We start from the raw sequence: 12,862 nt of genomic DNA on the forward strand, positions 1-12,862 counted from the left end.
TGTCAGTTTTGTTTAGAGGAAAACTTTTCTCCTGCTTCTGTCAACCTCTGGGAGGCTCTTCTATGTAATGTTTGGTCCAGTGTTACCTTGTTGGTTGTGTCACCACCAGAAAACCAGTGAGTCGGCTCACTAATGCACTGTACTGCGGAGGGAACACATGAATGGGCCAACTGTGAATCCAGTGTTTATAAAGGTTTATAGATTAAATAAATACAACTGACATTTTGAAATACATAAGTTTAACCTGTCTCTACTTTTTACACAGTTGATCTGGGTTTTCCACAACAACTGCATTTTGGAAACACTGTCTGTTACCTGGAAGAGAACATTGTACCTGGTAGTTTACTGTAATTGATTAATTACATTGTTTTTCTCCCCCTCTTTAAAGCAGTTCATATTTTTTGTATTTTCCAGGATATCAATTGGCTAACCAGTGTCTAATTTTTAATGATTTCATTTACAACATGCATACAGTCATGAACTAAAAGAGTAGCAACAAGAAGAACATAAAGCAAAAGAAGCAGCAAAAGAAAAAGCTAAAATCCAATTAAGAAATTGGAACAGGAGTGGGGGTGGGGTTGGGAGTTGCATCGGTCCCCACAGGGACTAAAATTCAGGTTTAAAATTTAGGTTTGAGTAAAAATGTATTAGGAATTTAGAAATTAAAATTATGTCTCTAGACCACTCAGAAAGGGTGGATCCCATCAAGACCCTTCCAGTCAGTCAAGTCCTATGGGGTAGTAAAATCAGGTGTGTGTGTGTGTGTTAGTGAGTGTAAGAACAATAATCACACATCATCACAATAATGATAATGTTTACAGGGTGGGCATGCAGCAAGCAAACCCAGTAATGCTACAGATCCCCTGTCCTCAGCTACAGTGACACAGACACTGGAGCAAGTGCTTAAAAGACAGGCTGCTTACCAATAGTTGTGTGACTATAATTGTGATATGAAAATTTCACATTGTTTCTCTCTTGCTTTCAATCTCTTGCCTGAATTTTGTGATTATGCAGACAAGTCCATCAAAGAGAGTATTCCAGTCTGGAGACTGGAATACACCAGTGTTATTTTTGTCTCTATGAAGGTTCTCAAATTAAATATATCAAATTAATATAGCCCAGTGTCACAAATCACAAAGCTTTCCTTTATATTGTCTGGTTTCAGATGTGTCTTCTTTTGTTAAACTCTGCATCCGTTACCAGCAATATCTCTGAGTTATCTTTCCTTGTCAGATGACAGTTGTATTTGATGTGCTAATTGAAGAGCTGTAAGGTGATGGTAGTTATGGGCAATTTATAATATTCTGAATGGTGATTTAGGCTTTGTAGGTTCTTTGATATTACCACAGGAGCAGTTTTCATTATATATTTTTATTTACATCTTTTCAAATTATTGGTTAGCTGTGAGTCCACCCATTAGCTTCTGCAACATAAAATTGGAGTATTGAGGTCTGTCCTTTTGCTCTTCACAGAGCTGGGTGTCTTTCTTAAAGGAACATCTTTAGGTTCAAAATGTGAAAGAAGTAGAAGAAGAATTAGTCACCTATTATTATCTGCTGCCATTAACACTGTCACACATTTGGATGCTGAGTGATAGACCAAGCACCCAACCCAACCTAGATAGTTAGGCTAGGTAAGTAGCACGACTTGCCTAAAAAAAATAAAAGATTGTTAAGTGCTAACATCTCCAATCACAAGCAGTGGCTATGGTAGGTCTGGATTTCAAAACTATTATGCCCCCCCCCCAAATGACACAAATTTAATTGAAGCAGGAAGCATCCCTACTTGCCCATTTATAGAATATGAATACGTACGGATAGAGAAAGAGAGAGGAGCTCAGTGCATCATGGGAAATTCCCCGGCAGTCTAGGCCTATAGCACCGTAATGAGGGGATGTTTCAAGCCTGAGCCAGCTGTAACTATAAGCTTATCAAAGAGGAAAGTGTTAAGCCCAAACTCTTAAAAGTGCAGAGGGTGTCTGTTTTCTGACCCAAACTGGAGGAAGATTCCACAGTAGAGGAGCCTGATAGCTGAAATCATTCTACACTTGGAAACTCCAAGAACCAATAGTTAGTCTGCATTCTGGGAGCAGAGTGTTCTAGTGGGATAATACAGAACTAGATATGATAGTACCTGACCACCACTAAGGGTTTTGTAGGTGAGGAGCAGGGTATTAAATTTTTATTCAGTTTTTTATGTCCTCCAGTACTCACTGGAGGGATTACATATCTCATTTTGCATGGGAATGCCTTGGGATCCCTCAGGAAGAGCTGGAAAACATTGCTAGGGAGAAGGATGTCTGGAATACCCTGCTTAGGCTGTTGCCACCAGAACCCAACCCCAGATAAGCAGAAGAAAATGGATGGATGGATGGATGGATGGATGGATGGATGGATGAATAAAATATAATAAAATTTAAAACATACTAATATATACAGACAGAAGCAACATACAGTGTGTTGATTCCATTCAATGGATTACATTCACTTGTACCTCCTCCTGCTCCAACCACTAGAGAGCAGAGGCAGACAGTCAGGCCTATTGCACCACTAGTACAATGTACAAACCTTAATTCATTAACAATTACTTAACATTAATTGTTGAACTCTTCTAACACAATACCAGGATTTAACAATAATAGACAACCCATGTTGTAATTGTATAGTATTTATTTGTATTGTATTGCTTTTGGTTTCTCTGGTCATTACATAAATGAAAACTGATATTCTGCATTTGGACTCATTCATGTTTACTGGAATTTAAAAACATAAATGAGACTTTTCAAATATGCATAGGAGAAGAAGAAGTGTGGCCTTGTTAGAGCCATAGACTGCACCATTTTTTTTTTTAAAACAAGCAAAAATGTATACCATCAGAATAATTTGACAGATGTGGGCTGGGATGTGTCAGCTGGGATTGGTTCCAGACTCCCCACGACCCTTCAGGATAGACGGTATAGATAATGGATGGATGGATGTAATCAAATACAGTCTACACTCTATAAATATGGACAAATTATATATATATATATATGTGTGTGTGTGTGTGTGTGTGTGTGTGTGTATATATATATATATATATATAAAGTCAATAGATTTGCTTCATTTTAATTTCAGTGGCTTGTGAAAAGGAATGTAGATGTGTTTAGGACAGGTCTGTTGTCAAACCTGTTAAATTTGGGGCAGATCAGATAATGTATGCACAAGTTAGATCAACTTCCTGGTTAATGGTGAAACATCGAAATTCACCAGGGTGCCACAGATATGCCCATCAACGGAACATCAGAATTTTCACAATAAGGCATCACGAAGGCCTTAAGGCTTTCCTGACAAAGTCTGAAGTGGATCACATCAACCTGCTAGTGACAGGACATCAAAGTCTAAAACATGTCATTTCCTGTGACCAGTAGGTGGTGCTATAACTTTTTGTGAATATTGGCATGTAGGTGTGTTCATGTCTGGACCCTTATCATAGCTGGGGCTGATTCAACAAAGTATGGCTGAGTTACAGCAACTTAAACGCAACTTTCTGTTTTATGGTGAATCATTTAAGGTGCCGCCACCACATCCTTTGAGGTCGACATGATAAAATCTGTAGGAGTTCAATCAAATACAACGTCCCCAAATGGCAAAAAATAATCAAAATTTGTGAAATAGAATAAAAATGGCAGACTTCTTGTGGTTTGAGACATGATGTCAGGAGACTTTTTTGTGCATCTTGGCATATTACATAATGCCTCCGGATTTCGCTCACCTCAAAGGCAGCTACCTGCACAGATAGACCCTAAGAGGGACTTACGCCTCTGTCCTTTGTCCTCAGACTGAACAATTACCTACTTTACTTTCTGACCAAATGTGAAATGGATCTGTGTCAAGCTACCGGGAAGAGTACATTTATGAATAACACGTCATTTCCAGTTTCCAGTAGGAGGCATTGTGACACTGGCTGAATATTGGCATGTAGATGTGTTCAGGCCATGAACATATGAAGTTTGGGGCAGATTGGACTGTGCATGTGGGAGTTACAACAACTTCCTGTTTAGTGGTGAAGGATCAAAATTCGCAGTGGTGACACAGCAAGGGCACATCGGGGGACCTGCAGGCGGGTGCTGGTGGGACGCCAGTCTACGCAGATGTGCACTGTAGCACCGGACAGTGCGTTAACACTGTGTGATTGTGTGATTTCTTAACTGACTCAGACGAAAGTGTAAAAACAGCATCAATCCACACTCAGCTATTGTCAGGGGAAGACATATGGGAGAAGATGAGGAAAGTGAGAGAAAAAGAAATGGAAAGGGTGATGGAGTAATGGAGGAAGAGCAGTTATTGCCCACTGTGTTCTGTTCAGGACAAGACATCTCAATTCTCAACATCTTATTTCTACCTACACCTGTTAATAACTACTCATATATACATATCCTCAGAATTTTCCCTATATGCATTAGCTCATCAGAGCAACCTCTATGTCAAGCTGATACAGCTCCCTCTGTTCAATCACAAAAACACTTCTTGAAATAGCCTAGTGCACTAATACAGACAAGAAGAAGAACAAGAAAATCAAAATCTGTAATAGAAAGGTGATGAACAGAAAGAAGATATTGTAAAGACAAAAAAAGACCCTCTTCCTTCACTCACACCACACACAGATCACAAGAGGGAGCTGCAACAGTTCCCTCTGCTGGGTCAAGCAGGAAACTACTTCACATGTTCAGATGCACTTAGATTCAAGATTCAAGATTCAAGAAACTTTATTTATCCTGAGGGAAATGGCTGTGCACCAGTTGCAATACAGAGGTGGAAAAGCAATATAGTGTGAAGAGAGAGTAGGAATAAAGCTATTATAAGGAATATATAGGAATATATGGCCTGCAATGAAATGCTACAATTTTCACATTAAGTCCATGAAGGCTTTAAGGCTTTCCTGACAACATTTGAAGTGGATCGGGTCAACCTGCTAGTAAAAGCATGCCAAAATACAAAATATGTCATTTCCTGTTCTCAGTAGGTGGCGCTACAACAGTTTTATGAATATTGACATATGGATGTGTGCAGGTAGAGACCATTAACAATACTGTAAAGTTTGATGCAGTTTGGACAAAGTATGGTTGAATTACAGCAAGTTTAATGCAACTTCCTGTGTCATGGTGAATCATCGAACTTTGAGAGACCAGGGCAGCACACCTTTCAACGACAACTCAAAAAGCTCTGCAATTTAACTTTGTATATGTCTAACTTATTTTTAACTTTTTAAAGTCAATCGGATAAAGCCTCTAGAGTTTGATCAAGGGCCACCCCTGGAAATGGCCAAAAATACATAAAATTTTCATCTTCTGGTCAAAATATTGGACTTCCGGGGTTCTTCCCAAGACTTTTTTTTAAGTCTTGGGATGTTACATATCTGTGCAAATTTTCACATTTTTAGGTGAAACGGGATTCAATCCTGTTTCATAAAAAGGTATGTGGGGGCTGCTTCATTGAAAATTTCTAGGGGGGTGCCCTTGAGCCATTTTGCCATACCCAAACCGAAGACCCACATCAGAAATTAAGTTATATGTCTTATGACATGAATGCCAAGTTTCATAAGCGTCTGAGCATGCCAACCACCTGAAAAGTGCTAAAAGTAATTAGGGGGCGCTAGAGAGCTACTGTTGCATGCCTGTGGACAAATGTGATATCAAATCAAAGTGCTTAGGTCTTTAAACATGCATGCAAAGTTTTGTGAGTTTTTGCGCATCCTGAAGGCCTCAAAATTGCGATTGGAAAATGAAAACAGGGTTCATTTGGCCCTTGCAAATTTGTTGCTTGGGCCTTAATTAAGTCCCTTTGGGGTTACTAGGGATGATTAATTAGCATACTCTATTGAGTCTCAGACCCCATTTTCAACTGGTTTTGACAAGTATCGGGATGTCTTACCTCGATCAAGAAAACACATTTAATTCAGGTGTAAATGCATAGAGAACCCATTACAATTAGAATGCTGTCAAATTGCAGGTGGTCTGCCTTGTAAATTACTTTTGAATAGTTTCACCACATTCGTAAGAAAAAAAAAACACCCTAATGAGTTCAAAGGTCAGTCAAATCTACAAATAGCTCTTCCTACATAACCATGAAGCAGCATTACTTCCCTCACTTGTAACACACCATGTTTGCTGACACATTCATCAGCCCAGTTTATCAAATTTACTTTGAGATTAAGAACATGTAAATGCAATCTGTGATCAGATGTTCTTATCTATGTCAGATCTCATGTGAATACTGCAGCAGGTGGAGATGGAGTCTCAGTAGGTAATGGAGCAAAATTCTTCCACCATAAATGTGATCGACCCTCTGTGCAGGTTATGTGAGTCGGTCTTTAAGGCAGGTAAGTGAAAACATGAAAGCCATAATTCCATAACTAATTCCATAGCTAACTAGAGCATTCAATCCTAGTAACTACTGTAAAGAGAGTTATTTTAGAACTGTTTTTCTTTGACAAGAGCTAGCTGGCCAAATTCAATAGCAGTTCCTCAACTTGCTAAGAGGCTGGGGCCACTTGATTAGTTAAAGGGCAAGGGTAAGGTTTTTGACAACAGCACCCAGAAGACAGTGGTGTTGTTCTGACATTTAGGTGTTATTTTAAAAATGTCACTATGAAACCCTAAAAGAGCAAAAAAGGACTAAAATAAAAGAGTGTTGCTGCCACCAATGTAATAAAATGCTAAGTTTCTTGTCTTAGCAAGACATTTCTTTCTTTCGTGCATACTCCTTTCCATATGATATTTTTCATGTTATATTTTATTGTTATTGCAACACCAAACTTTTCATTTTTTCACTCTTTTTTTTTTTTGTTTAAGTACAAGGTAGATTTTCTCCTGCCCACATCCAAGGCAGATGGGTTTCACTGGAAGCTGCAACATGTTCTTGCCAGGGTACTGAGTCTCTTCTCTCTGAGTCTCACTTCCTGAAGTAAGCATTGCTGTTACCATCAATCCTGCTAGCTACTGATGATGGAATTTCACACTTTGTATTTCACTTGGAGCTGGCTGCTGTGAATCTTTGCCAGTCCATCTGCCAGCTGCTTTCTATGCCAACCTCCCCATCGGTCCATCAGAGAACTTCAAATAAGTTGTTCTGCCAGTCGTGGAATCACCTCTTCTCCCGCGATGAATGCTGTACTGTCATTTCTCACTCTTTTCCTAATTAAAAGGCTCTGTGATTATGAAGGCTTAATCTTCAATTTTGCCCTTATTGTTTGTTCATCCAGGCCCTTGAGAAGTTTTGCTGTGCATGGGGCTGTCTGGTTACTTGCTTGGCTCCAATGAGGATTATCTCAAAGAAGGCCAAAAAAGTCTGGGAGAGATAGTGCATCCCATGGCAATGCTGACTTCCAGCTGTTGACAACCCTATTGTTAAGTCCTCTAAAGAGAAGCACTTGTGGTAACTACTGAAATACTTGGTTATGATGTTGGTGACTGGTTGGTATGAGCAAAATCGATCAGCTTGTGTGTCACTGAGTTATAAGCATTTCCCAAATTGAGCCACACTCTGCTTCTATATTATGGAGGAGTGTTTGTTGCATCCTGGGAACCCTGGGAGTCCAGCCTCTTGGCAACTTGAGTTAATATACCTATTGCACTTGAGGAAGCTGGTCATCAAAAGTTTGGAAATGGAGTGATACAGTATGTAATTATTTTATGAGTTATTTATTAATTTTATGAGTTATTTATTAATTTTTTTTTTTAACTCTCTGATTTCTTATTTAGTTGGTATTGGCTTTATTTGGTGATCTACACCTTTAAAATAAAGTGTTACCAGTAATCTTACCCTCAGTGAAAAGCATTTATTTCTAATGTACAGCATAGAGGTATTGATGTAACCACATCAAGGTTTAGTTCATATTGAGCATAATGTCATGTATCAGGCAGAGACACACATGCAGTGCCTATTTAATGCATGGGCTTAAAGAGGACTGAAGTCAACAGCCTTATGCTTTTAGTTGTGTGAATTTACAGTTACTCTTAGGGACCACAGTGGCCTCTGCAGCTCTGCAAACATGAAATGTTGGAAATCAATATTACCAACATAGAGTTCAGTATATGACTGCAATGCTATTTGTTAGTATCAGTAATGTCAGTTTGTATGAGGATACAAACCACTTTATTTTCACTCTCCTCCCCATCACAGATAGACTGACCAGTAGACAACATTGAAAAAGAGGAAGGAGAAGGGAAAGAGGGCTCGTGCATAGAGGTCAATGCGTTTGGCAGCAGCAGGTATGACAGGCTTGGGTGGTGGAGGTTTCTTGTTAGCTTTGTTTTGGGACTTGAGGGCCCCTGTCACTTCAACTGGTTTACCATAACAGTCAAAGTTCGAAAGTTCAAAGTCTCGAGGTAAAGATCCCACAATGCTGAAGTCATTGGATCGAAGGTCCGACTTGGAGGTGCAGACTTTCTTACAGCGGGTTTCAACCACCTGGTAAAAGACAGAGAACTGACTGATATTTGGCAGTTGATACTGTTATTCAAGGCATTTTGTTGTATAAGAATTGTCAAAATTTGTTCTGTACTGTAACTTATGGAGTCTCCCAGAGAAGCATCAATTTAATGGTTTATGTTGTGTTTTTTATGAGGATAGTACTGCATTCCTAACAATACATAGACAGAGGGTAAAGCTTCAGTAGGCAATTTGTTGAGTACTGAGCAGCAAACTATTGCATTTTGGGATTTTGCACTCTAATAGTAAATTCCATAAAAATTCCCCTCATTAAGGGAAAACTCACTGCATTCTGATCTGATCTCTGAAAAGAATAAAACAGGTCCTGCTAGATAGATCTTGCTTGGGCAGTATACAATGTAATTTCTAATCGTGTACTCTTCTTTCTCATAACTTAAAATCTCACCTTAAAAGCATCTCAAAATAATCATATCAAAATAAGCTTATTGGCATATTTTTCTATTACAGTGCTTTAAGACCCTTTCACTTTTTTTTGTTATGTTACAGCATTATGCTAAGATTGATTAAATACATTTTTCCCTCATTAATCTCCACTCAATACCCCATAATGACAAAGCAAAAACAGAATTTTCTTTTTTTTTTTGTAAACGTATTAAAAAGGACACATTGAAATATCCCATTGACATAATTATTCAGACCCTTTTCAGACTTCTTTTTTGATGGACCTCAAGCAGCAATTGCAGCCTAAAGTCTTCTTGGGTAATACAAGTTTGCAGACCTGGATTTGGGGATTTTCTGCCATTCTTCTCTACAGATCCTTTTGAACTCCATCAGGTTAGATGGGGACCATCAGTGGACAGCAATTTTCTAGTCTCTTCAGAGATGTTTGCTGGGGTTCAAGTCGGGCCTATGATATCTCTGTACTTTGCTCAGTAAAGCCACCGTTCAGTACTTTTTTGCAGTCTTCATCAGATCTGTGCCTTGACACAATCCTGTCTCTGTACTCTACAGGCAGTTCCTTCAATCTCATGGCTTGGTTTTTGCCCTGATATGCATTGTCAGTTGTGAGACCTTATACAAGCCCCTTTTACATAGAAATTGATCAGTCGTGGTGTTAAGAGTTCCCTGGAATAAGCTGCCTTTGCTTGCTTACACAGAACCACATGAAAGGAACTTAATACTGCCCTAGTGTTGCATGGGTAAAGTAAGATTTTATTGTGTGTCTTTTTAACTCCCATTGTGTTTTTAATTTACATTTCTGATTTTAGTGTGTGGTTGTGTTTTATTGCATGTATTGCACACTGGGAGTATATTGTGCTTTTATTCTGAAAAGCCCATGCGGATGTCACTCCCCACAGTGTAATCACCTGCACCTGTGGAGCTTAAGATTGGCAGGGACATATAAGTTTGCAGAGAAAACAGGAAGCAGGACGCATAGAGCACAGACGAGGCGGAGGAGACACAGGGGGACAGGCTGCAGGACCACGCCGGAGCTGCCGTTAACGGAGAACCCAGGGACGGATTGTTCGCAGGCTCTATGCAGAAGCGGAGTAGTGCGGTGTGAGTAGCGATCTGCGGCGAAGCGTAACCTATACCTGTGTGTGTTTAAAAGTGCAGTGACTGCTGTCCCGCTTCCCAGTTAATTCGAGGTCGGCATTCGGCGACGGAGCCTCTTCCGCCAGCGCCCGAGTGTGTGCGACAGCCCCGGCCTCCACAGATAAGACTCTGGATTGCTCAATTGGACTCTCCCATCAGCAGTTTTAGCCTCCCTCCTTTTTAATACCCTTTTACCAGCCCCGGTCTTATAGTCTTTTTAGTTTTTACCTGTGTTCTTATATTTTATCTTGTTTTATGAATAAATACCCGTGTTCCTGTCATGAATCTGTGGTTCTCTTGGTTTTAGCAACTGCTCTCCCTCCTGATTTTTAAACCACATTCATTTTAAATACATTTTTATTAAACATAAAAAGATATTTAGTGTAAGCCATCCACAGTAGTGTGTGATTTTATACAGCATGCCAGAATCATGGAATCCGTAACATGAAACACAACAGCCTTGTTGTCAGTCACTGTCTTCTCTGCTTTTCTGGCTTGCCCTTTTATACAAACATTGATTTGCCTCTGTGACTACCCCTGACGTCTGCTTAAAGATGGGATGATATGGACCCCCATTCAGCCTCTGTACTGTTTATACAGAATGCTGAATCACAATAATGGCACAATATTCTCGCCCTGAGAAGGCAGTGTTGAAAGGGACTATAGATGGGTGTGTGCCTTTCCAAATTATGTCCAATAAATGAATAAATCAATTTACCATTGGACGCCAGTTAAGGTGGGAAACATCTCAAAGATAATCAGGAGAAATGGGAGGCACCTGAGCTAAAATTTCAACTGTAGGGTCTGAATATTTTTGTCAGCGTGATATTTCAGTTTTTCCTTTTTAATAAATTTGCGTAAATTCTAAAATTCAGTTTTTCCATTGGCCTTACTTGTGTGCTTATGACAAATAATGTAAGTTACAGAAATTTGTCCATGCATGCTGTTGGATCTTTTGGCCAAGTTGTGTTTACCTGCAGAGTGTTGACATGTATGGGTGTTCCACCAGTCCCATTCACTGTGTTAGTTTTATTGAAGGCTTCTTTCCTTCTTTTTCTTTCAAAGCTTTCTCCTTAGTGGCCATCTTAGTTTTCTCCTCCTCAATCAGTTTGGGGCTGTTCAGTATCACCTACAGAGAAAGAAAGAGGGAAACAGATGAGGAGAATCATGGATATTTTACTGCATGTCAATGGAATGTGCACTTATCCAGTAAAGTAAGTAAGTAAAGTTTATTTATAAAGCACATTTCACAGACACAAGTCAAAAAGTGCCTACTATTAAGGAAAAAAAAAAAGAGCAAAAACAATAAAACAGACACATGCCTGTCTAAAAAGGACTGTCTTTAGCTGTTTTTTAAAAGCCTCCTCAGAATTAATAAAACAAAAAGATAATGGCAAATCACTCCAGAGTTTTGGAGCCATCACCTTGGAGGCCCAATCTCCACGTGTTTTAAAGTAGGTTCAAGGCACCACCAGCAATCTCTGTTCTGAAGACCTGAGGGACCAGATGGTTGAATAGGTCGTTTAAAGCTCTGAGATGTACTGGGGTGTCTTACAATTCAAAGCTTTAAAGTTAAAACAAGAATTTTGAAATGAACTCTAAAACTCACAGGGAGCCAATGAAGAGATTTTAAATTTGGAGAGATATGAGATTTCTTCTTGGAATTAAAAGATATACAGCTGCATTTTGGACAGACTGTAACTGATCTAAAGATCATTTGTTAGGACAGTTAAAAAGGGAATTGCACTTGTTACGGCCCTAGTGTTAGGGGCCGTGTGTCTGCTTGTGTGTGTGTGTGTGTGTGTGTGTGTGTGTGTTGTGCTCTCTCTCTCTCTCTCTCTATTTCTCTTTCTTTCTAGGTGATCGTCCTGCCCTGAGTTCACATCTGCTCCTGATTAGGAGTGGAAGTAATAAAAGAGAGAGAAAAGGCACCAGTGGTGGCCAGTGGGCCTCCGTATGCCGATTGGGTGTGTGTGTGTGGGAGCAGTGGCTTCCGGTGGACTCCATTCTGATGATGGATTCTGATCCCTGCGGAACACCACAGGTCAAGGCAGCCTTTTCTGATTTTAAAAAAAAAAAAAAAAAAAAAAAAAAATATTAATGGCAACAGAGAAACTTTAATCTGTGAGGTAAGATTTAAACCAGTCTCATGCAGATCCAGACACGCCTACCACCTGATGTAACCAGTGTAACAAGATTGTGTGATCCACAGTATTGAAAGCTGAAGTCAGATCTAACAGAACAGGAACAGTGTAGTTGCCAGCATCTGAAGCCATCAAAATGTCATTTGTAACCCTAAGAAGAGCTGTTTCAGTTGAATGCAGTTTATGAAAACCTGACTGAAATTTATCAAAAATGTTGTGCTTTTCCAAAAAAAGACACAAGCTGTTCAGCAACAACCTTTTCTACAAAGACACCATGGTATAATCCTCACATCTGACTGATTGTTTGATAATAAATATCCATAGTTATGTTTGAGCTTGTACACATTATCAGCTTGCCTACAGAGGCACTGAGAACATTTGATGTTGCTCTGAGTGTCCTGACAGGTGATCTGTATATGGAGAGAAACATGAGCACTGAAGGATTTACAACAAAGTCATATGTGAATTATTAACCTCAGAGTAAACTCTAAGGTTTTTCTTTATTGCTCTAGGCCAAATGTATACGCCCATGGACCCACCACCTGCGGGGATAGACACTGGAGTCAGGTACTTTGCCAGCCGAGCAGCAGATGAAGGCAGAGACCCAGACATGCCAACACCTGGTGGTGTAAACTGACGTGTTGGAGTTTTCCCCTGTGAACAAGAGGGTTGCCTCTGCAAGTTGTGGGT

At 39.7% G+C, this 12,862-nt stretch overlaps 1 long non-coding RNA gene across 1 annotated transcript; it reads right to left on the minus strand.

Moving 5' to 3' along the window:
• Positions 1–4,729: 4,729 nt before the first annotated feature.
• LOC108900117 (uncharacterized) lies at positions 4,730–11,153 on the minus strand. Its single transcript, XR_001963667.2, has 2 exons — positions 11,003–11,153; positions 4,730–8,450 (listed from the first exon to the last, which is right to left on the minus strand). It is a non-coding gene; the product is annotated as an uncharacterized LOC108900117 (long non-coding RNA).
• Between the last annotated feature and the right edge of the window lie 1,709 nt (positions 11,154–12,862).

This window comes from Lates calcarifer, linkage group LG5 (assembly GCF_001640805.2).
Source record: "Lates calcarifer isolate ASB-BC8 linkage group LG5, TLL_Latcal_v3, whole genome shotgun sequence".
Lineage (NCBI taxonomy): Eukaryota > Metazoa > Chordata > Actinopteri > Centropomidae > Lates > Lates calcarifer.